At 39.8% G+C, this 11,256-nt stretch overlaps 1 long non-coding RNA gene across 1 annotated transcript; it reads left to right on the top strand.

Annotated features, from left to right (window-relative positions):
• The first annotated feature begins 2,998 nt into the window (after positions 1-2,998).
• Positions 2,999-7,263, top strand: LOC112399682 (uncharacterized). Its single transcript, XR_003003289.1, has 3 exons — positions 2,999-3,287; positions 5,581-5,721; positions 6,366-7,263. It is a non-coding gene; the product is annotated as an uncharacterized LOC112399682 (long non-coding RNA).
• Positions 7,264-11,256: the final 3,993 nt, after the last annotated feature.

Genomic DNA, 11,256 nt, shown 5'->3' with positions numbered 1-11,256 from the left:
TAAACAGTCCTCTACATATTATTATTTTTTTGGCTGCACTGTGCACGGCTTGCAGGGATCTTAGTTCCCCGACCAGGGATTGAACCGGGGCCCATGGCAGTGAAAGCACCGAGTCCTAACCATTGGACCACCTGGGAATTCCCCAGCCCTCTACATTGAATAGGATTTTAGTGTTTCAGAGCATATGGCTCCTTAATAGAGGCAGCTGTTTAACTGAATGCTCTTCTGAAGAAACAGCAGCCAGTTTCCACATTGCTGGGAAAACTGGCTAGGCTTAGAGATGGGAATGGTCGTTTCCAGTTGGCCCCTTCCTGAGGAATTTTCAGAGTCATTGACCATATACAGTTGCATTTTATGCTTTCTCTTGACCCTGGCATGAAATACAGCTGCATTGCATATTTTTCTATATTCTTACCATGATTGGCTATTACCAGTCTTTTTAATATCCCTAAATATCCCCGGGTAAAAAGCCCCTTGTAACCACTATTCTGTATTCTGTCTCTGTGACTTTGACTATACTGGGCTATCTTATAAAAAATGGGATCATAGGATATTCTTTTTTGTCTGGCTTATTTCGCTTAGTGTAGTGTTTTCAAGGTTCATCCATTTTGTAGTCTTAATAGGCTTTTTATAGGAGTTCTTTATGTAGTTTTTACCACTTTGCTTGTCTTAGGTCAATTCACAGCTCTATATTTTTATCTAGTTAGATGTCCTTTCTTTTTTTTTTTATTATTTTTTATTTATTTTTGGCTGCGTTGGGTCTTCGTTGCTGCATGTGGGCTTTCTCTAGTTGTGACGAGCAGGGGCTACTCTTCCTTGCGGTGCATGGGCTTCTCATTGCGGTGGCTTCTCTTGTTGCAGAGCACGGGCTCCAGGCAGGCAGGCTTCGGTAGTTGTGGCTCACGGGCTCAGTAGTTGTGGCTCGCGGGCTTCAGTAGGTATGGCACACGGGCTCAGTAGTTTTGGCACGCGGGCTCTAGAGTGCAGGCTGAGTAGTTGTGGCACATGAGCTTAGTTGCTCTGCAGCATGTGGGATCCTCCCGTACCAGGGCTCGAACCCATGTCCCCTGTATTGGCAGGTGGATTCTCAACCACTGAGCCACCAGGGAAGCCCAGATCTCCTTTCTGACTTCAGGGTTTTGTGTTGCAAATTAACATTCTATCTTATGCTAATATAATATGCTTCTAAAAGGACTTTTACTTGCATTCATTCAAATTCCAGGCATTTTTTAGGTGCTGGAGGTACGGCAGTGAACTAAAGAGACAAGATCTGTTCTTAGGTAGTTTACATTCTGAAGGTGTGTGGGAAGCATACAACACAAATATGTCAGATGGAAAAGCTGTGGAGTATAAATGGGATGGTAGGGGGGAGTTGGCTATTTGTAAAATAAAGATGGTCAGGAAATGCCTTACTGTGAGAAGTGGATCTTTGAACAGAGACATGAATATGTGGGAGAAGAAAGCTCTGGGCAGTGGGAGTAAGTGCAGTGACCCTAAGATAAGAGCATGTCCTGTCTTTTGAGGTAAGGCAGGGAGGCTAGTGTGGTGGCTAGATCATAGTGAACAGGCAAAGAAGTAGAGGTTAGAGTTAATGGATTGTGTGATACAGGGCCACTTAGAATAATTTTTTTCCAATCTATTGCATTATTACTTATCAATATTTAAACTTAAGTATATTTACTGATTATATGACCCCCAAACTGTAAAAGTGTAAAGTAAAATTTCCCTTCCTTGTCTCTCCTCTGACCAGAAACTCCCATCAGCATTAATTTCTTACATAGCCTTTTTTTTTTTAAAGCTTTTAAAAAAATTTTTTTTTATTTAGTACTAGGTATTCTTAAGGTACTGCTTTCCTCTCTATGATTAAGAGACGAGAGAACTTAGGTTTTGAAATACTTTTTTTTTTTTTTTTTTTTTTTTTGCGGTACGCGGGCCTCTCACTGATGTGGCTTCTCCGGTTGTGGAGCACAGGCTCCAGACCTGCAGGCCTAGTGACCATGGCTCACGGGCCTATCCACTCCGCGACATGTGGAATCTTCCTGGACCGGGGCACGAACCCGTGTCCCCTGCATTGGCAGGCGAACTGTCAACCACTGCACCACCAGGGCAGCCCTGGAATACTTCTTAAAAAGCTATTTAATTAAAGCCCTTTATGCTTGGCTTTTTCTTCTAGAAGTAGTTCTTTCCCTTTTTTGTATCCTTATAGTATAATTTCTCAATTCTCCATTTTCTCTCAGCATTGTTTATTCCCCCAACATTATAATATTAAAAAAAAAAGTTAAATCATACAGAAAAGTTAAATTATACAGCAAACACCCATTTTCCTACCACCTAGATTCTGTAACTTAACACTTTCAGTGTAGATTGTGGTCTATATGATGGTGCACGGTCTAGCTAATCAGCTTCTGGAAACTTTAATGTGTTCATTCCATTACTAAGGGAACTTTGGACTTTTCCTGCATTGTTCTTATACTGGGTAGTGTTGTGCATGTGTCTAGGGTGTTTAGAATTGCTTGGTGATAGTGTATGCACATATTCAGCTTCCCTAGGTACTCCTAGGTTACTTTTCAAAGGGATTATACCAGTTTACACTCTATAGTAGAAACGTTCATGTTATCCTCACACTGTTGCCAATGATTAGTATCGACATCTTGATTTTTATTTATCTTTTGGGGGTGCAGTCTAAAGTAGTATCTGTAGTGATAATTTTGCATTTAATGAGGCTGAGTATTTCCTCCTTTTAGACTATTCATATTCAGATATATTTTGTAAATTGCCTGTTCATATCTTTAGCCCATTTCTGTGTAGAGATTGTTAAGATTTTATATTTTATAAGGTAATCCATTGCTGGCATGTATGTGTTGCAGGTATTTCCCAGTCATTGTCCTGTCTGACTTAATGTGTTTTTTTGCACAGGAGCTTTTTAGTATGGTCAAGTATAGTAATCTGTCTTCATGGTTCGCTGTTATCTAAGATCTTCCATGAACTCTAGGGTTGTGCTTTTCAAGCTGGGCTACTAACTTTACTATTCAAGTTGACTTACAGTTAGTTCTTAGCCCCGTGTAGGAATAACCTTGCCCCAGCAGTGGAACGAAGTACCTTGTTATAAAGTGCCATATAGGAATGAACTTCTGTTGTTGTAGGTCATTCAGTGGTGCACCCACCACAAGGATGATCCTCCTCCGCCTGAGGATGATGAGAACAAAGAAAAGCGAACAGATGATATCCCTGTTTGGGATCAAGAATTCCTGAAAGTTGACCAAGGAACACTTTTTGAGCTTATACTGGTATGTTTTTAATGCATAGTATAAGATATTTCTAGTCCATACCTTTAGCACTCTTCATAGAGTTAAATTTGTTAAATTCATTGATACTGAATTTTAACTCTAAACTCTGCAATGCTATATTTAAATCCATGTATCAATAACCACGTTAAATGTAAACAGTCTATAAACACCACAATTAAAGGTTAGAGGTCATCACATTGGATAGAAAAGAGTTAGCTATTCTGTCTACAAAAAACTCACTTTAAATATAAAGACACAATTAGGTTTAAAGGGTGGAATAAGATAATATTATGCTAACAATAATAACCAAAAGAAAACTGGAGTGACTATATTAAAGTACATTTCAGAGCGAAGAATATTATCAGGATTAAAGAGGGTCATTGCATAATGATAAAGTGGTCTGTTCATTATTACGAGGACATAAGAATGCTCAATGTTTTTCTACCTAAAAGCAGAACTTCCAGAAAGTGAAGCAAAAACCAATAGAACTCTAAAGGTTAAGTAGGCAAATCCACAATCATAGTTAGAGATTTCAAAACCTGTCTCTAAATAATTGATAAAACAAGTAGACAGAGAATCATAAGGATGTAGAAGACTAATGACAGCAGAATTCGTATTCTTTTCAAGTGTATACTTCCAAGATAGACATGTTGTGGGCCTTAAAACAAGTCACAGGGGAACTTCCCTGGTGGTCCAGTGGTTAAGATTCCTGCACTTCCATTGCAGGGGGTGTGGGTTCAATATCTGGTTGGGGAACTAAGATCCCACATGCTGTGTGGCACGGCCAAAGCACAACAAAACAAACAAGTCTCATTTGAAAGGATTCAAGTCACACAAAATATGTTTTCTAATCACAGTGGAATGAAATGAGAAATCAGTAACAGAATGCTATCTGGAAAATCTGCAAATATTTGAAAACTAAGTAACACATTTCTTAGTAATCAAGAATGATTACTGAAGAATGAGTCAATGAAGAAATCACAAGAAAAGTTAGTATTTTAAACTGAATGGAAATGAAACACAACATACGAAAATCTGCGATATTAAGCTAAAGTAGCATTTAGAGGGCAATTGATAGCCCTAAACACCTATATTAGAAAAGAAAGGGGCTTCCCTGGTGGCACAGTGGTTAAGAATCCGCCTGCCAATGCAGGGAACATGGGTTTGATCCCTGGTCCAGGAAGATCCCACATGCCGCAGAGCAACTAAGCCCATGCACCACAACTACTGAGCCTGTGCTCTGCAGCCCGTGAGCCACAACTACTGAGCACTCGTGCCACAGCTACTGAAGCCCACGTGCCTAGAGCCTGTGCTCGGTAACAAGAGAAGCCACCACAATGAGAAGCCCATGCACTGCAACGAAGAGTAGCTCCCACTTGCCACAACTAGAGAAAGCCCACGTGTAGCAGCAAAGACCCAATGCAGCCAAAAATAAAATAAATAAATAAATATATTAAAAAAAAAGAAAGAAAAGAAAAGTTTCAAATCAGCAGTCTAAGCTTTTTTTTCTTTTTTTTTGTGGCACGTGGGCCTCTCACTGTTGCGGCCTCTCCCGCCATGGAGCACGCGCGCTCCCAGCGGCCCCGGCCCACGGGCCCAGCCGCTCCGCGGCATGTGGGATCCTCCTGGTCCGGGGCACAAACCCGTGTCCCCTGCATTGGCAGGCGGACTCCTAACCACTGCGCCACCAGGGAAGCCCAGCAGTCTAAGCTTTTACTTTAAGAAACTAATGAAAGATGAATTTCATCCCAAAGAAAGGGAGTAGTAAAGGTAAGAGCAGAAATCAGTAAAATAGAAAACAGGAAAACAATAGAGAAAATCAAAGAAACCAAAAGTTCAATCAGAAGGTCAGTAAAATGTAATGCTATAACTGGTTATGGGATCTTAGTTCCCCGACCAGGGATTGAACCTGGGCCCTTGGCAGTGAGATCGTAGAGTCCTAACCACTGGACCACCAGGAAAATCACTGAATTCTTTAAATATTTTTGTCAAACACAAACTTGTGTTTGTGTGTGTGCACACGTACACAACTGCCAGTAGTGGCCATTCTTTGACATTTGAGGTAGTGTAGTTTGCTGAGTGTAGTGCAAGGACTCAGTATTACAGAGGTATAACAAAGAATGGGACATACAATAATCTTTCACAGAAGAATTTGTCTGATTTATTTATTCATTTAATTTCTTAAAATTAACTAGTATTGTAAGCTAAGTTAGATATGGATTGTTAGTCACTGATTCTGGATTTAATTTAAAGCATCAAGTATACTTTAATGAAAACAACAATTACTTTACAGGCAGCAAACTACTTAGACATCAAAGGTCTGCTTGATGTTACCTGCAAGACTGTTGCCAATATGATCAAGGGGAAAACTCCTGAGGAGATTCGAAAGACATTCAATATCAAAAATGATTTTACTGAAGAAGAGGAAGCCCAGGTAGGTGGCTAACAGCTTGTTCTTGATCAAATGCTTTTCAAGAGAGACTGAAACCCATAGCATGCTAGGAAAAGAGGTATTTATATCAAGGAGTCTTGACTTGACTTGAGGGAAAATAGGTACCTTCTGTATGCTAAAAATATTCTGGTCTGCCTCTTAGTCTAAGCACTTAGATGATACTGTTCTTTTATAAGCATAAGAACAATTAGTTTTCATCCAAAGGTGCTGTTTGATATTTGTTCCTTAGCAGTTACTAGTTTTGGCACCTGGGACCTTACATGTAAGCCATCAATATTTGACTTCAGAAGAGCAGGCCCTATGGATTATGTGCCAGGATACTTCAGAGCAACTTAGTGAATGGGGAAGAAATTAATAGATCAGAATGATTTTGTTGATGCAGGTCATCTCTGGTGACTAAAGCTGTAATTGCCCATTGTCTTTGCTTTTCTTGATAATTTCAGCAGGGCACAATAAAAAACTGGGGAGGGAAAGAATGGTAACCTGGAAGCGTACTGTTAACTGGGTTTTTCCGGTTTTCCATCTATTTCCTTCTGACCCACCTCACAGGCTATTGATGAATCACTAGATAGTAGTCTTAGAAAAGACTACTTAAGGTACTTCCTTATATCTGTCTCTTCTTCTAGGTACGCAAAGAGAACCAGTGGTGTGAGGAGAAGTGAAATTTTGTGTCTGATGCTGTAACACTGTAAGGATTGTTCCAAATACTAGTTGCACTGCTTTGTTTATAATTGTTAATATTAGAAAAACAGTCCACAAATGCAGCAGCAAATCAGTTGTATTAGCAGAATGTTGTCCTCATTGCATGTGTAGTTTCAGTACAGATTCCAAACTTATGGCTCAATTTCTTCTAGTATGATCAAAAGTTCTTTATTCTTTGCTCTGAATAAAATTAAACTGTGGGTTCTCTATAGAAAGTGGCATTTTGGGCTTTCCCTCTTTTTGTAAAGCAATTTATGCCTAGTTTATTGTCCAGTTAACTTTAGTTTAGTGACTTTTAAAAGTTGGCATTGTAAATAAAACAACTTGCAAAAAATTTTCTGAAATAGAATTAACAACGTATTATCTTTTATTCATGAGTTGGAAACTGGAAAAAGGCTAATTGAGGTAAATGTTACCAGAGTGGGGTTATCAGAATGTCTTCCAGCTTCCTGGAGTCCACTGGTATTGATTAACATGTATGTAGCCGGGCTCCCTTAATTGGATCTGAGGACTTATTTTTGCATTTTTAATCCTCTCAGCTTTGAATATGTTGGCTAGAGGCTCATTTACCACTCAGTTTGTGGTTTGGGAGGAAACAGAATTAGACAGTTTGCTGGCTTTTCTATTAAAAGAGACACTTAACCCATGTGGTGTGTCATCGTTTTATAATCAGTAATCCTATGTGGGGAAAACCATAAACACTACTTGCATGTAAAAAATAATTTAACTTTTAATGTTAAAATGTATGGCGTTACCCAGAAAGCATCAGTCATGAATGCAAGATACTTTCAATAAAAAGTAAGTTACGTGGTAGGTAGTAAATGGTTTGCTTTTTGTGTATTTAAATGTTTCTCTTCACTTAATATTAAAAGTTAAGTTTACGTATGGTTGTTCAGTTGGAAAAGACTTGCAGGCAGTTCATGTCCTAGCTCACTGGAGGCTGCAACATAACAATAAGGTTCTGGTAGACTCTGTTCTAATTGTCTTCTAATTTTTTTTCTTTCCTCCTTGTGTTCCCTTTTTACTTACCTTCCCAGTTAGAATTAACTATATTCACATGTAGTCTTAATGTGTTCTCTTCATGTTTACTGTGAGCTCTTCTGGCTCAGATTATTACTTGACAGTAGTTTGCTTTTACTTTGACTCTTATTTGTCCCAAATCTACCTTTATAATAAAGTGTGCTGTCTCACATAAATCCCCATTTGTTGTCTGTACCAGAGATAGCAAACTACAGCCTGTGTGTGGGTGAAATCTAGCCTACAACCTGTTTTTGCAGTCTGTGAGTTAAAAATGGTTTTTACATTTTTAAAGGATTGTTAAAAAATAGACACACAAAGAGTGTATTTGACCAAAAAGCCTAAAATATTTACTCTGGCTCTTCACAGAAAAAGATTGCAAACCCTTCGACTACTTCTGAATCCCTGATTCCCTTTACTCAGGAAGTAAGCTTGTTTTTCCATTTGTTCTGGTTTTAGTGGGGAAGGTAGCAGCATTCACTCCTAGCTGGAGTGTCTCTTTTCTGCTATTTCCCAATGGTCAACTCTTGCCAAAAGTTTAACTACCTCAAGTATATCCCTAGCAATATCATAACAAACAAATCTTTCCTAAAAGTTCAGGATTGTTAGCATATGCTCTATTTAGTTTGGAAAGGAAGTATCAGCTTATAGGAAGCGGGAGCCTATTATTATTAGCTGTTGATCTGTAACCTCCAAGAATTGTTACAATTACAGGACTAAATATCATCACTACCCATATTTAAAGGATACTGGGATCTTTCTGAATATGTAAGATTGAGTGGACAGACAATATAGTAGTTTAAAATTTTGTTCTCTTCTTGACTTTCTGTAGACCTTGGCCCTTGTCTTTAAACAAACAAAAAATCCTGATAATCTGAAACTCTCATGTTTAATAGAAATCTGACAGCTCATCCAAGAGAAAATAGGCAATTTGTGGACATTATATACACAAATAAATCATAGGCATATTAAGAGGCCCTTCAAACTGGCTGTAACACTTTCCTACCCTTTTCCCTCTTCCCTGTTATATTCTATTTCTTTAATATGTCTACCAAGAGTTTTCTAGGTTCTCACCTTGTCCAAGGAAAGTGAGTGGCCCTTTCCCATTATCCATAATAGCAAACCTGTCTTCAAAGACACACTCTCTCCTGTCTGCCCTCTCATTTCCCAGTTATTCTGAGCTAATGCTGTAGCATGAAGTCAAACTGAGGCTGGAGTCCTGCCTCTGCCTCTTAGTGCCTACCTCGTCTTGGGTAAGTTGGAAATCGTAGCTACCTGCAGTGTGGTGCTCTTGGTGGTGAAGACTCCTCTGTGACAGTCCTTTGGCTTCTCAGCTTTTCATTGATTCTCTGGGTCACTTGTGATCGAAAGTAAACCAGCCGCCTTCTGAATGTTAGCTTATTACTTTCTCCCTAACATTGTCACGGATTAAGGATGTGTGCTCTCAAACAGTTTCTAATAATTCTTAACCTCTTTTGAGGTGCTGTTATATTTTATTAGCTCACCTTCATAAATCTACTTTTAATATACAAAGTAGATATTGCTTTACAGTTTTTATATTTTTCCAAAGATTCACAGGCATCCCTTTAGGTTACAGATCCCTGAAGTGGCATTATAGCTGTGATTTATTCTACAACTGTTTGAACACATCAGCTGCTGGAATTGATCAAGCAAGATCTATATTGTAATTTGGTAGACTGCTAGGACTGCAGCTCTGTAACATGGTGTCATGGTAATTCTGAGCTTAGTCTGGAACTAGCTGGAGAAGGAGGAGAGTAGCAGTGAGTCACTATAGGCACATGACTCAGGGCAGGCAGATACTCCAAACCACGTGATTTTTTTTTTTTTTTTTTTTTTTTTGTGGCTGTGTTGGGTCTTCGTTGCATTGTGCGGGCTTTCTCTGGTTGCAGCTTGCGGGGGCTACTCCTTGTTGTGGTGCGTGGGCTTCTCCTTGTGGTGGCTTCTCTTGTTGCGGAGCACGGGCTCTAGGCACGCGTGCTTCAGTAGTTGTGGCGCGCGGGCTCTAGAGCACGGGCTCAGTAGTTGTGGTGCATGGGCTTGGTTGCTCCACGGCATGTGGGATCTTCCCGGACCAGGGATTGAACCCGTTTCCTCTGCATTGGCAGGCGGATTCTTATCTACTGTGCCACCGGGGAAGTCCTGCCCAGGCTCTTAATACGGCAGTTTGAACAGGGAGACAAAGTGGTTTCCCCAGGGAAAGAGAGCAGCAGACCCTTTGATCTGAGCACAGCCTTTACCTTATCCACATCCATCAGAATCTCATCTTTCAAAGCTTAACTTTTGGTTGCCACCAGTTCCATTTGAAGATGTTTCTGATTATTTTTATAAAGCTCAGTATACATTGAAATGGGAAGGTACCAAATAAATGTTCTCCTATGAGTTGCTTGTGCTTTAAAAAGGTGATAATCTTCAATTGTTTGGATTTGTATGAAAACCAGGAGGGCATAAGGGAGAAGATTGCAAGTAAAGGGTAAGCACATGAAATGGTTAAATCCCTGAAGTGTAGCTCCTGGCTTCTTTGTAGGAAGTATGAGACGTGGTTGCCTTCTTAGGAGATTTTGGTGTAGCTTAGGAGGCAGAGATAAATACTGCTGGGAGGAAATGAATAATAAAAATGTTCTGAGACAGAACATTAGTGAGCAAATTGGGGCTGCAGAGCTGGAAGGGTCTAGGAAAGGTTCCATGAAGAACTTGGTTTCAGAGGTCAAGTTGGATTTGGTTGGGGTGGAGGGATGCCAAGGTGAGGGAGAAAGCAGTGTGCTCAGTCTGGAACTAGTAGCAGAAGTTGGGTGTCATTAGGCCTGCTAGAGAATATAGTCTGGAAAGAGATATTAAAGCTGGATTGGTGAAAGAATTTTGGTGACATTGTAGGAAGAGTATTCATCAGACTCATGTTAGGCAGTGCAGTTCTTGAGTGAACCAGAATGTTTTTATTATCATTAAAGTATTCTGAATATTGAGGACTTTACAGCTAGAGTCTTGATGCCTTTTTCTTGGTTACTATTGTTAAAAGTCACTACCTTCAAAAAACAGAATGAGTAAGAACTGTATGTGTACACAAGATGAAGAATGATGTAAGTTTATAACATGTCCCTTAGCCCAAGATTTAGCCATTTGAACACCTAAGCAGGTAGGCTGAATGCTACCCTTCCTGTTGAATTGTCAGTGGACATCAGCATTGTTGGTGGCATAACGGTGTTGGTGAAGGGGCTCTTGTTTGAGCGATTTCCAGTATGGGACTTCTTTTGGGTCACAGTTTAACTTATGGATAACATACTTGATTCCTTGCAGTATTTTGCACTGTTGGCTATATCTGGTCTCTGTGCCAATACTGAGAGGCATTTTGTAGGAGGAATATAGTTGCTCACAACAATACCTGCTTCCATGTCTCTAGTTCTCATGACCTTCTGACACTGCTGAACTTGACATGTTCAGGAGTCATTTGCTGAACTTATTAACCTGCTATATGCCGGCCTCTTCTTTCACTCTGAGGATCAGCCTGTTCCATAAAAGTACTCTCACCTTCAGAACCTTCCACCTGTATATGTTGCAGATTGGTATTTTTCCTTTTGAGTGCTGAATGTGCCATTTCACATCCTCTAACTTTTACCTGCTTCAGATGCTTTGCAGATATTTCTGTCGTAGGAGGCTTATAGGAAGGGTGGGGAAACAGAAGAAACTCAGAGATATATATTCAAGAGGAGTTTTCACTGTGTGTGTGTGTGTGTGTGTGTGTGTGTGTGTGTGTGTGTGTGTGTGTGTCTAGAACCTAATTTC

Source organism: Neophocaena asiaeorientalis, unplaced genomic scaffold (genome assembly GCF_003031525.2).
Source record: "Neophocaena asiaeorientalis asiaeorientalis breed wild unplaced genomic scaffold, Neophocaena_asiaeorientalis_V1.1 scaffold235, whole genome shotgun sequence".
NCBI classification, from domain to species: Eukaryota; Metazoa; Chordata; class Mammalia; order Artiodactyla; family Phocoenidae; genus Neophocaena; species Neophocaena asiaeorientalis.
The sequence above is the reverse complement of the archived record's forward strand: the minus strand, read 5'-3'. Positions and strand labels throughout refer to the sequence as shown.